We start from the raw sequence: 18,316 nt of genomic DNA, 5'->3' as shown, positions 1-18,316 counted from the left end.
ATCAGCTGAAGGAGGCAGATCACACTGACACTCTGCTTCACGGCTGGCTCTTCCTTCTGTTCCATCGCTATTGCTTAGTTTAGCTGTGCAGATTCTCACAGTGGTAACTAAGGCTATCTTGGAACCAGCTTGCCTTCCTTTCAAAGAGCTGTGGTAGCTCCATTTTGTGGAGATGAGGACAGCTAGCTGTCACCACATACCATTTTGTATTTAGTTACCTTGCCCTGCCTATTCCATCCAAAAGAGCTTCAACTAGGCCTTCCTGCCAGATAGCCATTCTAGGAGAATATAGGAGTAGGTCTGGAGTCTAATAGCTTTTTTTATTTTGGCCTCAGAGTGGAATTTTCAGGGCCTGGGGGGGTTGTATCTCCTGCCTTCCTTTGAGAATGATCTAGAGTCAACTTATATACTAATAATTATAGTAATATAAATGAGAAAGCGAGAGTGTATGTGTGTTGTTATGAGAGGTGAAACGTTGATTGGGATTTGAGGGGTAGTGTATTGGGGGTTCTGTTTCCTTAGGTGGTAACTTGAACCCCCTTACTCCTTGTATTATGGACTAATTTTTCAGTTTTAGTCATCTCCTTATGGTGGTTTGTCATGCTGAGATAGTTCCTGCCTCATTTTTTTTATACTGAGAATGGGTAGCACCACCTGGAGAGCTTACCCTTTCCTGTTCAGAGAGGTCATTAAAAGTTGGAACCCTTGTATTAGATGGATGTGATTTCAATTTTTTCTATCTTGTGTCTCCTTCAAGGCTGCTTGCAGTAGCACTAAAACTAGATTCTTTTTGTTTTGGGCTTGGCATCCCTGGGAAGTCCTAGGATGGTTTTCTGAATTATGGAGATGCACAAGAAGGGGTCTAGTTCTCCTCTCTGGGGGTTCTTGGTGCTGGTATCCAAGGTAAATTAAGTTAAAGTACCCTGGTAAGTCTTTTCCAGACCCAGCACTTCCCTACCAGGTACTTCTACATGCAAGGCTGTCTCTTCTTGTCTTCCTTTTTCTTGTTCCAATCTGCCACACACAGTGGTGCCTGGTAGTGAAGTGCTGAGTTTAGCTTCTGTAGGATGGGCTAAGTTGTTTTTCCCACAGGCTACAAAGTACAGAGAGAAGCGTTTTTCAGTTTTACATAAGAACAAAAATGTCCTTAGCCTCTGAGTGCATAGCAGCTATTGGGACTAGCACATGGTGACCTTCTCAGACAGGCCAATGTTTCAGCCTAGCATCTTGCTTGGTGTGTCAGATCAATAGTAGGCTCTTGCCAAGTAGTCTTGTTCTCTTTCAGGAGTGAACTGGCTTGGGTTAAGCCTGAGGTATAAGGATGAAGTTTAGGGGGCAGTGGTTGTTAGGTTCCCCTTGACTTTTCAGAGAGGTTCCAACTTGGAGTTTATGCTCACTCCTATTCAGGTGGATCCTTTTAGTTGGGAAGCTGGGTAGGAGTGGTTCTTTCCCCCCTGTTACAGAGTGGCTACACTATTTTATGAAGTTTGCTGCAGTCTTCTCTTGGTGGGGGGAGGTGGCCTCTACTTAGAGGTTCTTCATTTTCCCTTCTGAGATTAGGAGGCAAAGTTAGGCTGGGATTTGAACTTGAACTCTGGTGCAGACTCTAATGCTAGTTGGTCTCGGGGTTTCCTTATAGAATTTAAGATTTCTTAGAAGTTGCCTCCAAACAGAGCCACTGAATAGACCTTCCTGGTACCTTGGATTGATTGCTAGCAGCTTTGGTTCTTTCCCTGGGGTTCTTGAGTCATTCCTTTTTAGTGTTCAATAGCAGGATTTGTTACTGTCTTCTGTATTTGGTTTATTCCTCTCAGGGGTTTTGGTGTCCAGAGGCATAGGTCAGGGGTGTATCAAACTATCCTAGTTGGAAGGACCAAGGAGTCTATCTTGTTTCCTAATGAGTTCATGGTTTTGTCAACAGCAGCTAGGTTTCTTCCTTGCCTTGGTTGGGGATCTCCTGGGCCCATGATTCCTGCAGAAGGGGTCCTTTGACAGACCACTGTACTCTTATGGCTATATTGTTTTTTAAGAGCTGGGCCTTAATACAGTCTGTTCAAGGTCTCTCAGTTGCATATTGGCAGTAGTCCTTCATTGGCCCTTGATTTGGGCCAGGAGCTTGGCCATATATCTACAATACCAATGGGATTTAGCCCTGGTGGGCACTTGTCTCAGGTTGTATGTTGCAGAAGAAACCTTGACTTCCTATCTTATGAGTCTCAGTTCTGTGATGACAAAAGATGGGTAATTGTTCCATGGTACCTGGCCTTGCCCCGTTCCTACTGGCCATAGTGGTTAAAGACTTGTTCCTTGGTGTGAGAGCTGCATTGCCCCTTGTTTTTGAGGATGGAATCTGTTGAGTCCTACTGGGGTTGCTCCTCTGAGTATTGAATGCCCAGTTCAGATGCCTTAGTGTTTAAGATCCTCTTCCTTAGAGCTTTTTGGCATTTTTAGTTAAGGATTTCCAAGCCTGGTGACTTTTCCTCAGATTGTGGGCTCATTGTGTTAGCGTACTCTTAGCCTTCCATCCTTCCCTTGGTTATTCATGGTTGCAATTTAGCATCAGTTAACAGAGTGTTACACTGCCAATTTAGGTAGCAATACGAGCTGGATGTCATTGAGCTGACTCTGCCTGAGTTTTTCTAACAGTTTGGCTCTGTTAAGCCACTCCCGTTGGTTGTGAACCTCATTCTCTGGATATCTCAGGTCAGTATGGCAGGAGCTTATAGATAATAAACTGTCATGGGTGTCATGGCTCATGCGGTCCGCTTGCACAGAGCAAGTGTTTCAAGTATAGATTTTGCACCTCGGGATGTGACAACTAGTTTGTGGCCTTGTCTTCCCCCACCCAAGAACCTTAAGCTTTGGTATGTCCCACTCATCTGCACTGGTCCAACAGGATGATAAGGGAAGTTAAATCTGTTCTCACCCACTAGTTTCCTTTCCTTGAGTCATGATAGACCAGTCCAGGATGTCTGAAAAGATAGTACCTAAGGGGTTCCTTATAGTTTCATATACGGGTGAATTTTCGAAAGAGAAGGGTGCCCATATTCCGACACAAATCGGGAGATGGATATCCTTCTCGCAAGGTCGCCCAAATCGGCATAATCGAAAGCTGATTTTGGGTGCCCTCAACTGCTTTCTGTCACGGGGATGACCAAAGTTCACGGGGGCGTGACGGCACCGTACCGAAGGCAGGACTAGGGCTTGATTAAGAGATGGGCGTCCTCGGTCGATAATGGAAAAAAGAAAGGCGTCCCTGATGAGCATTTGGCCGACTTTACTTGGTCCCTTTTTTTCACGACCAAGCCTCGAAAAGGTGCCCGAACTGACCAGATGACCACCGGAGGGATTCGGGGATGACCTCCCCTTACTCCCCCAGTGGTCACCAACCCCCTCCCACCCAAAAAAAACCTTTAAAAATATTTTTCCAGCCTCAAATGTCATACCCAGCTCCATGATAGCATTATGCAGGTCCCTGGAGCAGTTTTAGTGGGTGCAGTACACTTCAGGCATGCGGACCCAGGCCCATCCCCCCCACCTGTTACACTTGTGGTGGTAAATGTTGAGCTCTCCAAACCCCCGCAAAACCCACTGTACCCACATGTAGGTGCCCCCCTTCATCCATAGGTGCTATGGCAGTGGTGTACAGTTTTGGGGAGTGGGTTTGGGGGGGTTTGGGGGGCTCAGCACACAAGGGAAGGGAGCTATGCACCTGGGAGCAATTTGTGAAGTCCACTGCAGTGCCCTCTAGGGTGCCCGGTTGGTGTCCTGTCATGTCAGGGGAACCAGTGCTGGCTCCTCCCATGACTAAATGCCTTGGATTTGGTCATTTTTGAGATGGGCGTCCTCGGTTTCCATTATCGGCGAAAACTGAGGTCGCCCATCTCTAAGGTCGGCGATCTCAACATTTAGGTCAACCATCTCTAAGGTTGACCTAAATGTTAAATTTGGGTGTCCCCAACCGTATTATTGAAATGAAAGTTGGACGCCCATCTTGTTTCGATAATATGGGTTGCCCCATCCCTTCGCCGTGACGTCCTTAGAGATGGGCGCCCTTTGAGATGGTCGTCCCCATTCGAAAATGCCCCTCATAGTGTCTCAAAAGTCCTCTCTGACTGCTTTAGATATCAGCTTTAGGAAAGGGTCTCCCTGTCCTGGTAAAGTCTGCTGTTCCACTCTATTTGAGCTCTATTTTCCAGTTCCACTGTTTGGATTCCTGCACTGGTGCTATTGCCTAGGTCCAAATTTTGGTTCATACTCAGATCCAGAATTTGTCCATGACTTCATTACATGTATGTCTGAGATCCGTGCAGTTAACCTTTGAGGTGCATACATGAGGTTGTACCGTATGGTTGGTCCATAATGCTACATGTATGGGGATGTTCCTTGGATGGCTCTTTGGTAAAGGATGCATGAAGAACTGCCATCATTGCTCCAGGATGATGAAAAAAAGAGTTTGTTGCATGTGGGAGGTTGTTCTATTTTTTTTTTTAATTCATAGAGATGGATGCAATCTGTTGATCCCTAAGGTTGGATGCATGCTGATGATCCTTAAGGCTGGTTTCTGTGGATGTGGTCTACTGTTACTCCATATGGATGGTTGCATGCAGTTACTCCATGTGAATGGATACTTGCTAGCTGCAAATATGAATGGATGGAACTGGCTACTCCTTGTGAATGCATGCAGGCTGGTTTCTCCAGGATGAGGATACATGCAGGTTGTATCATATGAATGGATTCATGTTAGTTGATTCATGATGGTAGATACGTAATGGTAGAATCTTGCTGATAGAGAAACATGCTGGTGATATATAATGTGGTTGCAGGGGGTAGAGTATGACGCCTTAGCATTAATCTATAATATTTTTTTAGTGTTTTACATCTGTTTTGTCATAGTATACTGGCTGGTTCCAGGGCTGCACCACTCTTTATACAGGTGATGATATAACTCAAATCTTAATGTTCTGTGTCTCCATTTGCTGGTCAAGGGAGATAACCCACTCATCTGGACTAGCCTAACAGGATTCAAAGAAAGAGCAAATATGTACAAATTTCACTTTAGACTGTGTAAAAGAAAAGAATCCTGTTATGACTAGGGTGTGAAAGAAGAACGCTAGACAGCACTAAATGAACATGCAATAAGCATGCAAGAGGAAATAGTGGTTATGAGCATATCTAATCAGTAGGCACAGGAAAGCAGGGCCAGAGAAGAGAGAAAACAAGAAGAGTCAGGGAGGAGAAAACACATGCAGTAAGGTAGCAGGAGGGAACGAATCAGCATCATCAGGTGCACAGGCAGAGAAAAAAGGGGCAAAGCAAGAGCAGCAGGGTGATGAGCAGTACCATAGTCTAGAGACTTAGCTGAAGAGGAACAACCAGCAGTTAGGCCTAAAAGAAAGAGAGTCAAGTATTATGCAGTACAACTGCTTCACAAAATATCTAACTTGTTAAAATAAGATATAAGAATTCAATAAAAGTATCCACCACTGACAAACCTTATGTATTGTTTAATAAAACATTTCTGAGTGCCCTTTGGAAAGCATATTGGATTTTAGGATGTTATCAAACACATTTTGGATATTTTTCTATTTCTCAACTGACATTGTCACTTCAATGAAGATTTTGTTTTTTTTAAATTGATCTCAAGGCTCAGAGGCCATAGATGAATAAGAAACATGAAAGGACCCTTTTATTATCACCATTACTTCTGATGTTTCTCTGATCTACAGGCTTTTTTGAAAGCTTATTATTTATCAAAGTGATTCCATTTACTCCGCTTTTGCTCTTTGTACCTGATTTAAAAAGTAAAATAATTATTTCAATAGGTGCAAAATGCTAACCGTTCAAGTATATTGTGTAAGAATTAATCAATGTCTACCTTAGGGTCCTAATGGGTGCTAGCTTGTTAGGTTTAATGCCTATGTTAAATGTGTGTTAATGTAGAAATCTGCTAATGTTCATGAATAGAACACATTAAGACACACAATTCATGTACATATTTATGTTAGTCTTGGGTATCCTCAAACCATTTATTTAAGTCAAAAACTCTTTTGGTCTACTGCTCCGTATTTTGAGGCTAAAAGCGGTATATATTGAATATAATGTTCTATAATGAGTAAATAGTTGATTTTCTTCTGGGACTTTAGAGTGACTTGCTAAGAATACAATAATCACAAAATATAAGAAATATAGGAATTTGTACCATTCTCATGCTCGCATTCCTTTTCAAATAATTAAACTCAACCCTGCAAGGTAGTAGCAAAATAGGCTACAGTTTTATTAAATCCAACCAAAACATTGATGTAACTTTACAGTGTAATTCCCCCTCCCCAAATGGCTTCCACATGAGACAAGATGATATAACCCTAGCCCCAGTTCTTCATACAGCAAATATACCTCTGTTCAGTCCAACCTAAGATGTCATCAAGTGGACCAAAATATCATATGATAACTCATCAGGGAAGGGGGGGGGGGGTTGTCAAGGGAATAAACAGGGCACTTTGTCGTCTTTTCAAGGATAAAATAGTTTTCTCCCTTCACAAAGCTGGTGGGCGAAATGGGTCCCTGTCTGGAGTTTGTGAATTTGAAACGAATCTGAAGAACAAGTGAGGTTGGACCATATAAATCAAGATAAGTTGCTCTAATGATTAAATTTTTTTTGTCAAAGGTTTGTACCATGTTATTTCATATTTTTAGGGACAGAGGTTGATATTGTCACTAATTTTGAAGATGAAAAAGTAAAAAAAAAATTAAAGAAGGTTTTTGGCCTATGATGACATAATGGTCCGGTGAGTGCTAAAAATGTGTCAGCGACAAGTTCACTTGAGCACCAAGGGTTTTTTGAGATCTTTTCCTCCTGTTTTATTTTTAAATGCAAAAAGGTTTATAAACAACAGATATTGAGGTCTGCAGTTTATTGAGTGGAAGTAATTCATGCATTCTGTAGAAGTTTGATTTTTGAAAGTGCCCTGGTTCCTAGCCCACTTTTCTAACCATTAGGCTACTCCTCCACTACTAAGTCATTCAACATCACTCTGTGGTGACTGTATAGCAGCATTGCTTGTATTCACCCTACTCACTCTAGACTGCCAACCTTGGAGTTAAATGTAAGCAATTTTGCCCAGTCCCCCCCCCCCCCCCCAACTACTGCCAAAAGCAAGTCTGCTATTAGCATGTCTCTGACTCCCCACTAAGATGATGGGCCTAGAACATTTTTCCACTTATCACCAACACATCTTGAATCATACTAAGTTATATATATTGCCCAATATTAGAGAGATACATCCCTTCAGGCTGATGCAAACTTGCACAATCCTTAGAAATCAAGTCATGGGCTATGACCGGGCCTTCCAAGACAATGACAATCTTAGCCATCTCCTTGTTTACTCAGGGGTGGATATTCAAAGCAATTTAACCAGCCAGAAATGGCTCCTGGCTGATTAAATTACCTGTTCAGGAAAACTGCTAATTTTCAGCAGCACTTAAATGCTGGGGGTAAAGTTGGCATTTGGCCAGTTAAGTGTTGATATTCAGCATTTATCCAGCCAGGTTAATTGCATAAGTAAGACCACATAAAAGCCAGTCCTATGGCTGGTAAAGTGCTGAATACCTCATTTAACCAGTTATGTGTTAGCCAGCTCTGGAAACCTGAAAATTCAATGCTGGCACCCAAACATGGCCCGACATTGAATTTCTTGGTTTAATGCCAGTGGTGGTCAGCAAAACTCTGATTGTCACTGGCTGAATATAGGGACCTTAGTTTCTAACCACCTTCAGTTTGATAACATCCCTCTTTACCCTCCTAGGTATAATTTGTGACCATATAAATAAGGTATCTGGAAAGTGACAATGAATTATCATTAAATGCCATTCAATCTACAGTACATACTCCCACCCTCCCACTCTGTCAGACAGTCAAAGTAATGCTTTGATGTTTCTCTCATATATACTATCTGCTACCTCATTTGCTTATTTCCGATCTGAGAAAGAAGAGCATCCTTCGAAAGCTAATCAAGAAATGTATTAAGTTATGTCCAATACAAAAGGTATCATCTTATTTTCTTTTCCATATTTTATTTTGTTTGATTTCTATTGATAACCTTTAAGAGTGGACTAACACGGCTACCACACCTCTCTACTTAAGATGGAAGATACCGCATACAGCCGCATGAAAAAACAAATGAACAAACTTTTGGAAAAAGAAACAAAAGTGAACAGCCATCTTTACTTTCTGACAATCTGCAAGAAGAATGACATCATTCCCAAAGGACTAAGGATCAAAAATCCTTTGGCTACCACTTACAATTCTGACTATGCAGAGAAAATCTGCAAACGCACTAGTCAGAAACTAAGAAATGAACTTATACATCAACTCTACAAGAAAAAGAGAATAATACAAACCCAAAGGGATGAAATCATGAGGAACATGGAGGAACTCCATCCACACTATAGGAACCAACTTTAAGAGGACCTATATAACATCCAAAGAGAAAAGCAACACATGGCTATCCGCAAGAAAAAAATAAAGCTATCTTTTCTCCTGCAGGATCACAGAGAGAAAAACAGCCTATATTTGGATAACCACAGCTCTGCAGAAACAACATCCCCAGACACCTTGGAGACACTTGGATATACATCTGAGGCATGTGAAAATCAGAGCCCAAACAAACCAAGGAATACTGATCACACCTTCAGAGATGCAGATCAGATGGGTATAATAAACCTCTCCAACCATCAATTAACACAGCATGAAATCTCTGTGCTCTCCAAGGGACTTTCTTTTTGCCCATCTAGCAAACTTGATGAAATCCAACTATATTCAGACCTAGAAGAATTCTTCAGAAAAATGCGTCTTAGAGCACATTTCTACAATAGAGGGAAACCAAACAGACCAGAATACAGTCTTAAACAAAAGAACACTTATTTCACCCCACAGGAGGGACAAAACTACAAGCTGGATAATTACATAGAAAGTTTCAGACATAGGGTTAAATCACAACTCTCCAACAAACAAAAAAGAATTCTGTACAATCTTACCCCACCAGAAAGAGCGGCCATAAGAACTCTACAAACTAACAAACACATTATCATCAAACCCGCAGACAAAGGAGGCGCAGTGGTAATTATGGACACACAAAAACACATTGAAGAGGGACACAGACAGCTCTCAGACAACAAATACTACAGGAAATTAACTGAGGACCCCACACAGGATTATACAAAGCAGCTAAAAGATCTTATCAGAACATTTCCTACACAAGCACAGCCACATCTGAAGAAACTCATACCAAACCAGCCTTCTGTGGGCACATTCTACATGTTACCCAAAATCCACAAACCTGGAAACCCGGGCAGACCAATCATATCAGCTATTGGCACGCTCACAGAGGAAATATCTGGACTCATAGAGGGAATTCTGAAACCTCTCGTGCACAAAACTAACAGCTTCATACAAGATACCACAGACTTTCTGAATAAATTGAAAAATATCAAACAATTACCACCAAACACCCTTCTGTTCACGATGGATGTAGAATCACTATACATCAACATTCCACATACGGATGGCATAGCTGCATGTGGAAGACTCCTAAAAAAATCCATACTGGACCATCAATACTCACCAGAAACTATTACAAAATTAATCAAATTAATTTTAACTCACAACTACTTCCACTTTAACAATGATATCTATCTACTAATAATGGGCACTGCAATGGGCACCAGGACAGCACCCCAATATGCCAACCTTTTTATGGCTGAGCTGGAAGAGACATTTCTGAATACATACCAGACCAAACCTCTAAAATACTACCAGTACATCAATGACATTTTTATGATTTGGACGGAGGGGGAAGAAACTCTGAAACAATTTTACTATTCCTTCAATACATACCATCCTACAATCAGATTCAAAATTGACTACTCTCCAGAAAAAGTCAATTTTTTGGACACCACAGTCTCAATCAGTGATGGCTGTATACAAACATCTATATACAAGAAACCCACAGACAGATGCAGCTACCTCCACAACTCCAGCTTCCACCCTTCACATACAAAAAGATCCATTATTTACAGCCAAGCCACAAGAAACCACCATATCTGCTCGGACCCAGAGGATAGAGACAGACACCTTGAAACCCTGACTGCATCCTTCAAACAGAAAGGCTACAACCCCAAAATAATCTCCAAGAATATCGCCTCCTCCCTCAAAACACCCAAGGAAAATCTACTACAGTACAAAGAAAAAAAAGCCAACGACAGAATTCCCCTTGTAGTGACATACAACCCAGAGCTGGAGAAACTGAGGAAAATCATAAGAGACCTACAGCCTCTACTTCAGGAAGATGAATTACTGAAAGAGATATTCCCATCCCTACCAGTGCTGGCCTTCCGACAGCCACCAAATTTAAAACACAAGCTGATCAGAAGTAAACTTCCAACACAGACGGAAAAAGAAAAGGGCACATTCCCGTGTAACACAGCCAGCTGCAAACTATGCCAAAACATTTTACAAGACCCCACAGTCATTCACAAAGGAAAAATATTCAACATAAAGGACTATTTTACATGCTCATCTTCCAATGTGGTATATATCATTCAGTGTAAGAAATGTAATGAAGGATGCTATATTGGAGAAACATGCCAGATGCTTAAGACAAGATTCAATCTACACAGACATCACATGAAAATAGCCGGTGCCAGTCAGGCCCCCACCCCTGTGGGCCAACACTTCACTAGACCAGAACACTGCACCAGTGATTTCACAGTAAGAATACTGAAAGGTAATTTTAAAGCAATACAGGAACGTAAGACCTTTGAAATAAGAATGATTGAATATTTTGACACCCAACAAACAGGACTTAATAAGGATCTGGGTTTTCTAACTCATTATAAAACATAAGCTGTATTTCTCTGTTTATTTCTCTGTTTATTACCCTCCTCTCACCTACCAACACCCATTCTGTTAGAATATCAATGAAATGCGTTGATGTCCCCTTGCATACCCCCACCCTCCCACTCTGTCAGACAGTCAAAGTAATGATTTGATGTTTCTCTCATATATACTATCTGCTACCTCATTTGCTTATTTCTGATCTGAGGAAGAAGGGCAACCTTCGAAAGCTAATCAAGAAATGTATTAAGTTATGTCCAATAAAAAAGGTATCATCTTATTTTCTTTTCCATGTTTTATTTTGTTTGATTTCTATTGATAACCTTTAAGAGTGGACTAACACGGCTACCACACCAATCTACAGTATCAAATCTGCCCCCTTAATATAACACAGATTATTCCTACCCAAATGAATCAGTATAAATTGATGAGTTGATGTGTGTCTGGCTTTAAAAAAGTAAAGGTAGCAGCTGACTCACTGCATACACTCAAAATCCAAGCCACTGCAGTCAAACTCCCAATGCAGAAAAGCCCAAATACATCCTCCATTCAGACTCAACTGCTCTATTTCAGGCACAAAAAAAATGAGTGTCCACACATGCACATCAAAACTCAAAGTGAGTGGACATTGATGAAGGGACTGCAAAACAATATAAACATTAACATGCTTAGCAAAGGTAGCAGCACTTAAAGGCTTCCAAATGTCAGTGCCTCAATCTCTGAGTCATGTGCACTGAAAATCCTTTGCCACCACAAACAAAGCAGCCTCATTTCTAAAAGAATGGGTGCCAAATTTTCTCAGGTTCAATCCTGCCACTGGTAAACAATGTTTTAAAATTACTCCAAATTGAAATCTGGTTAATTGGCACCCATCTACATGCATAAGCCAAATTAATCCCTTCTGACCCTGGAAGCACAAGAAGCTCCTGGTAGACTGGACAGGGCAGGCCACCAGGCCAGACACACTTCACAAATACACTCTCACCCCTTTCCCCAGCTGATCTGTCTTAGATCTAATCCATAAACACACGTCATCACCATTGAGCCACATCAATATGCAATACCGACATACCCCTCAGAGGTTTTGCCCTGCTGTCAATTTGCAAGGACATGAAAAAGGCAAATGAGAATACCATCCTCAACAATGCAACTTTAGATGGAGAGAATACACCTGAGGGAGTAGTCCAAATAGGTGTTACAATGTTTCATGCAGTATTGGACACTTGGGAAGTTTTTGTTCTCCGCACCATTATCCCTAGAAAAAACCCGTCTCCAGTTTGTGAACCAAGATAAATCTGTATGGTTAGAATTCCCTTGAATCTTAGACAAAGCCAAACTCAAATCCATACAAACTTATTGCCACTGCTTTATCAGGGTACAGGGACACCACACCTCTAAACTTTATATGCTAAAAGGAGAAAGGGCCTTGACCAGCAATAACTGTTCCTGGGAGACCTGTGGTCCAACATTTACCTGATCTTGCTCCCACGGAACTCCTAAATGCTGGGTGTGCTCCCCCACATGCACTGCATCCACAGTATGATGAAACTGACAAGACACCAGATTATATCTCCCTACATTATAATGAAAATATACTTTGGTTTATCAACCAGAATATACACTAAAAGGCACCAATAGCCCATTATCAGGGAGGATATAGCCTGCCTGACCACCCTGTACTCCATTTGTAGATAAACCCTGGCCACTGAGGTGGTAAACGTGAACTCCAGCCTGCCAAAATTATCTCTATCACATTCCCCCAAATTAAATAAACAATACTCTTACTGCCACCTGAATGTATGTGGCTCCAATTTTAACAGAGACCCACTAGAAGTGCTGTTCATGCCTGCCTGACTCTAGAAGCACCAAGGCTTTTGCTGATCTCCACTGCTCACATGACCACAGCCACATCTCTCACCATGGCCAAGCAACTCAGTTTCCATACCATTTGATTGAAGATCTCAGTCTCCCAAATTGCCTTGGAATACAGAGCAGCAGCCTACTCAGTGTGGCCTGACAGCCTCCCCATCTCTTTCCAACATCCATACACTCTTCAGTTCACTAAAATAAGCTCTGCCTCACTTCTTCCACTTTTTTCATTCTCCCTTTAATCCTTCCTCCCATACCCTTCCCCAGGATAAGTACTTAGTCTCAGACTTGTTTTAGAGCCCCTGCCTACTCATTTACTGGCATAGGGGTCCTGTTTATTCTTAATCACGTATTACTCGCATAACTCAATATGAATCCAAGAGTACCAGCCAGAATCATACCACTCTATGGTTGCACCCTGTGCAACTCATCCACTGGTGCCCCATCTACTTACCTGCTTTACCACCACCAATGAGAGGAAATGGTGAGCTGGGAGCAAATTTTTACTCCTTTTTTTACTTATGCCCTGTGTGGCCATACCATTCACACAGCCCTTTGGTATGGAGCTGGCAACAACATCCACAGTTACAGTTTTACATACTGACATCTTTTCTGCAGTTCCAGGAGAAAATCTAACATTCATAGGTAAATTCACCATTATTCTAGAGAGATCTAGCACTGACTAAGTGATCTTATTACATCTACATTAAAGAATGCAGTGCTGTTCTTTTTATGGCATAGAGGCAGTGGCGTTCCTAGCCTCGACGGCACCTGGGGCGGATCGCCGATGTGCCCCCCCCGGGTGCAGCGCCCCCCCCCCCCGTGAAATGACACCCCCCCCGGGTGCACGCCGCTGGGGGGGGGTTGCCGCAGCGCGCGCCTGTCTGCTCCCAGTTCGCTACACTCGCTAAATTCTCTCATTTGCTGCAGCTCCCTCCCTCTGCCCCGGAACAGGACCTGTTCTGGGGCAGAAGGAGGGAGCTGCTGCAGCGAACGAGAGAATTTAGCGAGTGTAGCGAACTGGGAGCAGACAGGCGCGCGCTGCGACACCCCCCCCCCCAGCGGTGTGCACCCGGGGTGGACCGCCCCCCCCCCCTTGGTACGCCACTGCATAGAGGAGAACTATTTTCATTCAGAGACCCTGCCAGCTCTTATCATAAAGTGTGTTCCTTGGTTTCTCTTCATTAGATTACCCATTCACAAACCTTGTGAGTAAATTAAGTCTAAAACTTTGTTCCTTTATGTCATCATATTGTTTGTTCTGTTAGTTTATGAAATAGCTGTTGCATCCTCCATTTGCATGGCCTAAGCAACATCATTAATGAGGCTTATCTCCCATCTCTCCCCTTGACATTTGAAAAGCAACATGATCAGATTATTATGGTGTATCATGTTGCAGAGGAGTGGAATATTCTGCAGTCCATGATAAGTCGTTTATGAGGTGCTAGCCCTCCAGCACCCCCCTCCCTCTCTCCCTCCCTAGGGATACTTCAAGTCTTTTTTATTATTAAGTTACCATTTACATGATGAAGAGGCATAGAGTTGAGCAAAGTTATACTTATTCCAAAAAATGAAAAGAATTAGAAACTGAAGAAACAGGAGATTAATGAATACTTAATGAAACATTGTAATTAAATGTCTATCAGTAGTTGAACTTCATCAAATGAGATTTCCACTGCAAATGGTGACTGTTAGACTACACTAAGTGTTAGTTAATAAAATGAGTTATAGCCTTAACGCACATTATTTGCCCCTTAAGGCTTATTAAAGTGCAATAGCATGCATTATGTTACTGTAATTTACGTTAATCTAAAGTGCCATGGTATATGCAGCAATGAGATGAAAAGCATTCAAAACACCTCGTTAATATGTAAACTGAATAATGCATCTTGTAGTTAATACCATAATATGTATTATTCCTGGAAAAATAGTGCCAGCAAGAAGACGGAGTTATTTTTCATGGCTAGGAGGCATTGGGCTACTAAACCATGACCTGATGCTTTCAGACCTGTACTTAAAAGAGCATGTGCACAAAATCAGAAACTGGCCCCATCCCTTCATCCACAATGGCCCTCCCAATTACATACCCACTTCCTGAATACCTTCAGTCTAGTACCCTCTACCAAAGTATCCCACAATCCAATGCCACTGCCCCATAGCCACTTCAATAACCAAATCCTCCCCCTCCCAATCCTACCTCATAATATCTTTAGTGGGATCAGGGCAAGTTTGATTCCCAGTAATTCCTGTTCCTGCTGGGGCAGATTTTGAAATGGCACCTGTGACCCCTAGTGGTAGTCTCTGCAACTTGACCCTAGTTAAGAGGAAATATGTTCTAAATATCAACTTTTATATTTATATATACAGATAGATAAGATCATATATCTGCATTTATGTGCACAAAGAGAGAAAGCAAATATGGTGATTATTCACTTAAGATTAATCAGCTGTCTTCATGAAGAGATTCATTGAAGGTGATGTACAGCAGGACAAAGGCAACCTACATAGTAGTATCAATATAACTATAATAAAAAGACACATTGGAGTTCTTTTACTCATCTCCTTTCAAATTAAAAACTGCTAAATTGGTCTTTCTATGTATAATCTGAAAGTATAGAACTGTAAAGAATTCTCAGTAATTTGTTCCTTCTTTGTAGTATATTAATCTCTGACTTCCATCCCATTGCCCTCTTCATTGGCACTGTATATATTCTTTCAATAATGGAAGGTATCCACAAAATAAATTCTATTTTCTGAACCTGAGTAGCCTTTTAACCCTCAATACCTTGGAGACAGACCAAGTTCTCTTTCTACTGTAAGATTCATACTGATAATTACAGGTATCAATTTACTGGTACAAACAAAGCATTCAACCCAGCTGATGCCTGAATAGGCTTGGAAATAACAGGAAATAATGTATTATTCTAGATACACCTCTGAAAAAAATTGTTGAAAATAAACCATGTGTAATCCCTGGCCTTCAGTGGTACCCTGTACCAGTTTATGCTTACAGTGGATAGGCTGGAAAACACTTTCAGATATAGAAGAAGTGTGACTAGACAAGAACACTTTCTCTCTTACCTGGAAAATTTGGATTCTAGGACACTGATCCAATGAAGCAAGATAGATATAACAAGCTGCTCAGAGATTTTCTCCATCAGTTTCATGTAACCTGGTGGTTATTTTTATTTTGTACCTGGGGTTGGGGTGATCCTGGGCCATTCTGTGGCTTCCAGACTGCATTGGTGGCAAGTGCTATGGCTCCGGAGGCGGTTCTGGGCTTCCAGAGTGGAGCCATGCTATCTGCGGCTTGCTGCCCCACCAAGGAGTGCTGTTTCCTGGCCAGGCCTGTGGAGGAGGCTCCAAGCATGAATGGTAGCACTCCCAGGCTGGCAGTAGGCCAAAATTAAAGCTGGGGCCTCTATGTTTGGGACGCCTCAGCATGAGATCTACGGTTGCTGCGGTAAATTCCGGTGGTTTACTGCAGCCACAGAGGTATGTTCTGGACACGGGTTGGAGGTAGAGATCAAGTGAGGACCCAAGAAATTGTTTAGTTTATTTTTTAAATGTTTTTTTGTCACATTGGGATGGGATTTAAAGGGTTAATTTTTGAGGGATTATAATGGTGGTTTTGGGTTCCTGAGAACCACTTTAGTTCTATTAAGTTAAAACAAAATTATTTTATATTAAATGAGAAGATTTAATTTGGGCCAGTTTTGAGCTTTACATTTGGTGCTTTTGAGTGGGTGTCATTTGAGGGTGTGTGAGGGGCAATGCAGAATTTTATTACAATGCATGTCTCTGGTGTTATGGGAATTTTGATAGTGATTTTTGACAAAAATGTGTAAATGTCCTTAAATGTGTGTTAAAATGTATGAAACATGTACTGTATGTGCAGTTCAACGGCACTAATGGTTAATAGACATTTTGAACAAATTTCATAGCAATTTTTGTGATATTTTTATTAAAAATGTAACATCCATTATTCTCTGTGAAGAAATTCTTTTTCAAAATGGAGATTGTGAATCTATGTGTATGCATACATATATGTATATATGTTTTTTATGTGCCAGTATTTGCCATTGTTATCTGTTGGTCTATTATCATTATTATTGCTTTGATGCGATATTATTTGCCATGATTATTGCTGTCATTGTTACTATTATTATTATTATTATTTTAATGCAATTTTTAATATGTATGTTAGCATGCCATGTTATGGTTATTAGAATATACATCTGCATATGTATTATTATTTTTTTCTCATATATTATGCTTATTTTATTGTATTATGTTTGTTTTTAATTATTTTTACTCATTTGTTTTAATATGATTTACTGTTATTGTAGCCCCTGAGGCAACCCTTTCTGGGCGAAACACGGCCAATGTCGGGCGACATGAGAAGATTGCTTTTTACATGAATAAAGTTAATATATTTTATTGATCTGCTTTTATCTTTTTCCGTCTTGGAGTTTGCAGATCAATTGCCTTTTAATTCCAGTTTAGGCACTAGAAACATTGGTCTCCAAGGCTTAAGGTTGGGCCTGGGGTATTGTGGTTTGTGTGTTATGCATGATTTTCTAGTGTGACAGTGTGGGAGCTTGCACCCTTTTGGAGAGACAGAGTTGCTGTGGGCAGTGTGACTGCAGTGTTCAATAAAGAGTGCCCTTCTTTAGTTAGGGTACACAATGAAAGGTTAGGAGAAATATTTAGGGTTGCAAAATTATCATTCATTTGTTCAGCTAGAAAGCCACAGTTATCCCTGTGCACCAGCTAGGGCTGTTCTTGATGTTGGAGAGCAAGAAAGTCTTTTTTGTTGATTTGTTTTAAGTGTGAGGCAGTAGGTTCCAAAGTTGGAAAGAAAAGAACTTGAACTCCAACAGTCAAGCAAGGTGAAGAAAAGAAGCACAAAGAAAGACCAAAGTAAAGACAAGTCTGTACCTTCATGTATAGCATATGAAAAGACATTGAGAAATTGGTTAATTCAGTAAGCTTACCTTTTCTAGAGGCTGGAGATGACAGGTGATTCTGTTGGAGCCACCCATCCTTCTGGCCACCTCTGCTGGGCCCAGAGGAGAAAGGCAGTTTACAGTGTGGGAAAACTAGGTTTGGGGTCCTCTACTTGTGGGGTACTCATTCTAGCTGGTTTAGGACCCTCACTGGTGGCAGTGGCAAGATCACAAAAGAGTAAAACAAATTGTTTGCTGTTTTTTTTTTTTTTTTGTAGAAATAAGCAGTGGATTTTCCCAAGTACCTCTTTTAACTTTTCTTTTAGGAAATTACCCAAACCTTTTTTAAGCCCTGCTAAGCTAACCGCTTTTATTACATTCTCTGGAAATTAATTACAGAGTTTAATTACATGTTGAAATCATACTTTCTGTATGTGCTCTATAAAATATATTATGGACCTAATTCTATTTATGATGCCTAAAAAATCAGCACTGATTGAAAACTTGCTTAGGCATATTCTATAAGCAATGCATAAAGTTAGGCGTGGTTTACAGAATATGCCTAAGCCTGTCCATGCGACTAGAATTTAGGCACAACAAATTA

The sequence above is a fragment of the Microcaecilia unicolor genome, chromosome 1 (assembly GCF_901765095.1).
Source record: "Microcaecilia unicolor chromosome 1, aMicUni1.1, whole genome shotgun sequence".
Classification (NCBI taxonomy): Eukaryota; Metazoa; Chordata; class Amphibia; order Gymnophiona; family Siphonopidae; genus Microcaecilia; species Microcaecilia unicolor.
Note: the sequence above shows the minus strand (reverse complement) of the source record.